This window comes from Ixodes scapularis, unplaced genomic scaffold, assembly GCF_016920785.2.
Source record: "Ixodes scapularis isolate PalLabHiFi unplaced genomic scaffold, ASM1692078v2 PGA_scaffold5__190_contigs__length_132052651, whole genome shotgun sequence".
NCBI lineage: Eukaryota > Metazoa > Arthropoda > Arachnida > Ixodida > Ixodidae > Ixodes > Ixodes scapularis.
Genome location: NW_024609880.1, coordinates 117,990,750 through 117,997,463, shown reverse-complemented (window position 1 = coordinate 117,997,463; position 6,714 = coordinate 117,990,750).

The following is a 6,714-nucleotide window of genomic DNA, read 5'->3' as shown; positions in this document are numbered from 1 at the left end:
ACAGACATAAGAGACGAACTGACAACTCCGATTATAATTCATTCGTTCTTCTTAATTCTCTTCATACTTAGATGGAACTGGGGAACGCGTTCGTACGCGAAATAAGTAAATCTATCCAATCGTACAGTAAATAGATTCAAACATACATACACCCTCATACAAGAAGAATCCTTGCTAAAAATGTCCCGCTAGATATTCCATTTCCTTTCCTGATAACGTTAAGGAACGGGTGCCGACACCGAGCTATTCGTGTAATGACTTTTTTATGTATCAATATTTTTTTTAGCTGATTATTCTAATCACCATGATGGAACTTAACCCGAGACTGGAGTGGAAAACATAAATTTAAAAGTAGAAGGGACAGAGACAATTGAAGAAGAAAACGTCTCAAACGCAGCTAAAAAGTTTATTTAGTCCCACATCCTTATATACTCACAACCACAAGGTCACCCAAACACTCAACATGCCCCTTTCAAAGACACAACACACCAGGAGAAAAAAAAAAAAAGACAACAATGCGAAGGGACGCCCCCTCAAGCACTACTACGAACAGGGGCAAACCATTCACTTCGCCAGAAAGAAAAACTTTTCCTTTTCCCTTTCCTTCTCTTTTCTCTTTGTGTGTCCCTGACACTACACCCACGAACCAGCTGCGTTTGAGACGTTCTGTTCTTCGCTTGTCTCCGTCCCTTCTACTATTAAGTTTCTGTTTATACTCCAGTCTCGGGTTAAGTTCCATCATGGTAAATATCCACCAGCTCGCCTGTACTTCAACCGTTTTTTCATTATTCTAACCAGTTGTGCATTCACAGCCTCGGCAGTGCATTCCTAAGTGTCCGGAAATGGCTCTGTTTATGTTATATTTACGTTCTCCTAGTTTATCATTTATGCATCTTCTTCTTTGGTAGATGTATTGTTCGCCGCAGGTGAAATGAAAGAAGGAAACGTGAAATAAACTGCTGTTTCGATGCAAAAAAAAAAACAAAAAAAACGGGTCCTTCTTTTTTTATGTGAAGTTTGATATTTGATGTGATGACGAATTGACTTTTTCTCACAAGTTAGAAAGCTTGTTTGGTGCTGAGAAAGCTACCGTTAAGTTTATCTGGTTTCCAATCCTCTTGAGACCATATGATACCTGGTGGATGTAAGAAAGCAGCGCAATTCTTTTGTTCCTATTTCTTACTCAGCGTACGGTTCGTACACTCTGTTTCGTCGGTTTTGAGTCTTTCTTTTGTGCCTTTTTGTACCTATCTTTATACATCTAAATATGCTGCTTTTTTAAATTGCTTACCCTCACTAATGACGGTTTCTGTTTTTTAGACCTCTGCCTTTTATCTTCTTTGGCTCGCACTCTGCTCATGTGGGATTTGTTTCATTTATATTCTTATTAATTTCTGTGTTAGTTTTATTTTAGTTGAAGTTCCGAAATGCGACAATTAACCTTAAGGAGAGAGCTCAGTTGATGCTCTGGAGGTCAAAATTCAGGGAAGATGGGAATGTCGAGAAAGGACCCCTAAACAACGCGATGACATCCCCGAAGAGGAAACAGCGAAAAATTATGAGCCATTCCACTCTGTGAAAGTCAATAACCAGCGAAGCTGTTTAGCACACGACACAGACCCACCCCGAGGAGCCGGAGAAAACTAGACACATACGACGGGACTGCCACCCCGCGGAAAGTAGACACCTGCGACGGGACCACCACCACGGGAGAGCGGAGGGAAAGGATACAGTGTTGTCAGGGCCTCAAGAACCCAGGACTCAAGCCAGCGTCCGTCGAGAATCAGCCATTTAATCATATATCGTCGAGCCCACCTCCCTTTTCTTCACCGTCGTCTCTTCCGGCTGCCGCCTCGCGATGACCATAGCTCCTAGCACATCTTCCACTTTTAGCTAAGGGCTAAAGCTTAGTACGGGTTTGACTACTCGGCCACTTCTGGTAACTGCGGGATCGGAATGCGGCGTCCCATCGGTCGACTCTGTGATCTTTTCGCAATCGTATCTTGCGGTGGAAGGTCAGGTGATTTGGGCACTGCTGGAATCGGAGCGAGATGAAATCGGTTCTGACTGACGCTCCCAACCTGTGTGTTGACAGAGTAGGACCTTGGAGTGTCCGCAGGCGACTCTACTATTCCAGTGTCGCGTCGATCGGTTATTCATACAATGCCCCCCGTCTTCAAAGGTTCAAGCCGGCGGGGACCGTGTCGTCGGTCATAGTTATGCTTCTGATTCATGATCCTGAATTCTTCCCAAAGATGGGGGCTTCTTTACCTACCTGTCTTGGCTGAAGAAGGAAGTCAGCCGCCGGTAGAGAAATGCGCATCTCCGTCCCATCAACAATTCTACTGGACTGTAGCCATTATCTAACGATGTCGAGCGGTAGGCTTCTAACGCAACGTTGCTATCCCAAGTTTTCTTCAGACTACGTTTGATGATGCCAACAGCAGCTTCCACGAAGCCATTACTTCAGGGGTAACGTGGACTGGATGTTCTGTGTCCGAAATCCCAACTTTCGGCCAACTTCTCGAACCCCGATTCTTGTATTTTTCGAAATTATGGTTCGTTATAACTGAAGGCTACTTCTCTGTTTCATGTCCTGCAAGGAAAGACCTCAAGTGAGTTATTATTGTCGTCGCTGTCAAACTGTTGAGAAGTGCAATCTCTGGAAACCTTGAAAAGTAGTCGGAAACGAAGAGATAGACATTTCCCTCCAAGTAAAACAGGTCCATTGCGACATTTCGCCATGGTCAATCTGGAATCTTTGATGGAAGCAGTGGCTCGAGTCGGTTGTGTGTTTCTTGGATGCATTGTGTGCATGGGCGTACCCTATCTTACACTTGACGCGAAAGTCCTGGCCACCACACAGACTCTCGGGCACGCGCCATACACTTGGTAACGCCTTGGTGTCCTTCGGGAAGACTTTGTAGGATGTCATTGCGTATTGACCGAGGAATAATAATTTGAGACCCTCTAATAAGGAGACCGTCTTGCAAACCGATTTCGGAACTATGAGGCAAGTAATTCCTGCGGGCAGCTTGAACCCCATTCCGTGTCGGCTAGCCTTCTTCACTGTTCTGCACCACTGTCCTGCACATGAGATCCGCAGCTTGTTTTTCTCGGATCTTTTTCAACCTATGGTTGGTGGCCGGCAATCACGCTATAAGTCCATTGACATACAGTGCAATTTTCCCCTGAAAGTCCCCTTGACCTGTCTCCTGTAGACGCTTCCGAGAGAGAAGGTCGGCAGTAATCAAGGCTTTTCCGGGAATATGTCTCATGTCGTATGAGAATCGCGTCATCCGGAGTTTCATCCTTTGAAGTCGTGGAGTGATGTCCGCTAAGCGTTTTAAGGGAAAAATGGGCACGGGGGTCTTGTGTTTTGTTTCAATCAAAACGTGGAGTCCGGTATAGAATCCTGGAATTTTTCACATGCCAACACGACCCCCAGGCCTTCTTTATCCACTTGTGCATACCTCCTTTCGGTTTCAGTCAAAGTCCTTTAGGCATAGGCGGCGAGTCGGTACTTTCCATCTTATTGTTGTTGGCGCAGTACTGCTCCTAGCTCATACGATGAAGCATCAGTGGAAATGATTCTGTGCTTCCCTGGGTCATAATGTGCCAACACTACACTTCTTTTCAATGCGTTCTTCCATTTGCCGAAACTTTTTTGTTGTTCACTTGTCCAGATCCACTCGTTGTTTGTGCTTAGTAGGCAGTTTAGCGGGTAGGCAAACTCTGACATGCCTGGAACGAACTTGGTAAGGTAGTTTACCATTCCGAGGAAACTTCTAAGTTCAGACACATTTGACGGCACTTTCATGTCGACAATTGCTCTGATCTTGTTTGGGTCTACTCGGCTACCCTCCTAGTAGATGACTCTTCCGAGGAACTTTACTTGCTTAACGAAAAATTTGCATTTCTTTACGTTTAGGGTCATTCCCCTGTACTGGAGTCGTTGGAGAACATAACGAAAACGTTCATGATGCTAATGAAGTGCTTCGGTAGATAAGGACTTCGTCCATGTTGCACAGGACCCCTTGCAGACCTTCGGGAAACTGTGTCATTTTTTTCTGGAAAAACTCCGGTGATGTGAAACCGAAGGGAAATCTCCGGAACCTCAAGCTTCCAAAAGGTGTAAAGAAGGTAATCAGATGTTGAGACTCTTCGACTAGCTCAAACTGCCAAAATCCGGAGTTGGCATCAATCTTAAGAAGTATTTCGCTCCAGCGAGTTGTCCCAGCACGTGTTTTCCAATTGGCAAAGGATGCCCTTTTTTTTCACGTACCTGTTTAGCTTGGTCACATCTACGCAGATGCACACGTCTCCATTGGATTTGGCGACTATATTTGTCTCAGAGTACCACTCTGTCGGCTCTTTCACGGGTTCCATTACTTGCATCTCGACTATTTCCTCGCGCTTCTCTTTTCTCTTGCCTAGCAAAGGAATGGCTACTCTCCGAGGAGTCATCACTGCAAAAAAAACTGCGTCATCTCGTATTTCACTTTTATAACCTTCTGTCACGAGTCCCAGCCCAGAAAAAAATTTGGAAAACTCAAGTTTCCGGCTTGGCGTCTCCAGTGTGTAAAGTCGCAACGTCGCAGACCTTTCAAACGATTCCCAGCTTTTCACTGGCATCTCTTGAAATAAGAGCTTTATTCAAGTCATTAACAACGTACGGGTCCGCTTTTGTCGACTTGGTACTGTAGGTCATGTCGTTCGTGATCATTCCCAATGCGTCTAGTTCATGGCGACCGGGACCCATCCATCCACACTGCCTGTTAAAACGTGGTTAAAGGACAAGGGGATATTTGTGCCTTGGACCATAAACTGTAGGGTTGTAACCAGCATTAAATTATAGAAAATAGTTTTCTTTATTTTATCGAAGCTTGTATCTTTTCTGGGACGTCCTTCAGCGGACAATTAAGAAAGGCTTTCCCCTTAGCCCAGATGGTATTTCTCCCCAAAGAAGCCGTGCCGTTTGACCCGTTGATAGGCTTATGCTGCCTGATGTTTGAACTGTTCCTTTTGTGTTCGTGGGTGCTGTATTACAAGTCTTTGAAGTTTACCCAGTGACATGCTCACCTGATTGGTACTAGATTTTTTTAAAGTTCGTAACTTCCATGTAATAAAGTCTAAAAAAAACATATCTGCGTGACCTTTCCGTTGCTGCTCTGTATATTTCTCGAGCTTTTTTGTAGGAGCCTAAAGAAAAAGAGACATATAAACAGATTTTCTCTCGAAAATATAGAAGTAAAACTTCTGGCTTACGCCGATAATGTTGCTGTTTTTTTTTTGTTTTTTGTTTTTATGAAGATAGGAGAAGTATTGTCGAGGCGGTGCGTGAAGTAAAGTATTACTGGGAGCTGACAGGCGCTGCCCCTAATTGGCTAAAACGCTGCGGATTTTGGCATGGGACACAGGCCATGAAGTCCGAAGATTTTTGGAGATATGAGTTTTATGTGAACGCCAACTGAGTACCTTAGGGTTTCACTTCAACATTATGCAAGATCAAATGAATACTGGTCGACGGTAATTAGGAATGCGCTAGAGAATGCTGGTAAATGGGGTGGGTGGGGTATGTCAATTTTTACGTGTGTTACTGCTTGTAATATATTTTGTAATTGCAAAAATTTGGTATGTTACTTCAAGCCTAGGCTAGCGCTAAAGTAAATGTACAAAACTTACACCGTGTCTTCGCTGTATTCATTTGGCGGTCTGGGTGGGAAAGAGTATATCGCGACAATCTGCTTTGCTGTGTCAAGGAAGAGTGCAGTCCCTATCACATCTAGGTATTTGTCAAGCAAGATGTTTCGCGGTTTTTGTTTTTTAGAGAGAAAGCTAATCCTTTTTTTTTTGTGCTGTCATTCAGACTAAACTTGCAGAGAAAATTCCTTCCTTCGTTGTTTCTACGTGTTACACAAAGCAAAGGCGAATGGTAGTTTTCTTGGCGAAATGATTGACGCCTGCCGGTTTTTTACTGTACGTTTATCTCGAATATTTGTCGGGTGTCATCCAAAAACGCCTTACGCGAGATATTATTTACACTATCTTTCCAGTACACGTGTACCGTTTCATGTTTCATGCTGGCTCAGAGCAGGAATGTTATCTAGAGTTAAAAAAATGTCAATACAGTCTTTTGTAATAACCTTCTTCATTACCATTACACACAAACCCTCTTCCAGTAAAATTTGGCTTAATCAGAATTAGATCGAAGCTGAAATACGCAGCCTCCGTTTGGGACCCCGGCATGGAATCGCTCGTTCAATCATTAACTCTAAAAAAGGCCCGTGAGTCTGCTTTCCCACACAACACTCGGAGAGCCAATCACTGCAACTTATGGAGGTAGCCCAGCGAATGACAATGCCGAAACATATGTTTAGACCAAAAAACGCAGTCTGAGTTGGGACATTAAGCAATGCAAGCGTGACGTTTTGCATTGCTTAGTGTCACAACTCAGACTGCGTTTTTTTGGTCTAATCATATGTTTCGGCGTTGTCATTCCCTGAGCCGCCTCTGTAAGTTGCGGTGCTTGGCTCTCCGAGTGTCGTGCGTGAAAATAGACGCACAATCATTTTTTTTTAATTACAAAATTACTTATTCAAGTAATTTTGTAATTTCCACGTTATATTTTTTCGGAAGTAATTTGTAATGTAATTTTGTTACAAAATATTGGTAACGGATTGCTTTAATTACTCGTTACTTTTTGAAAATATG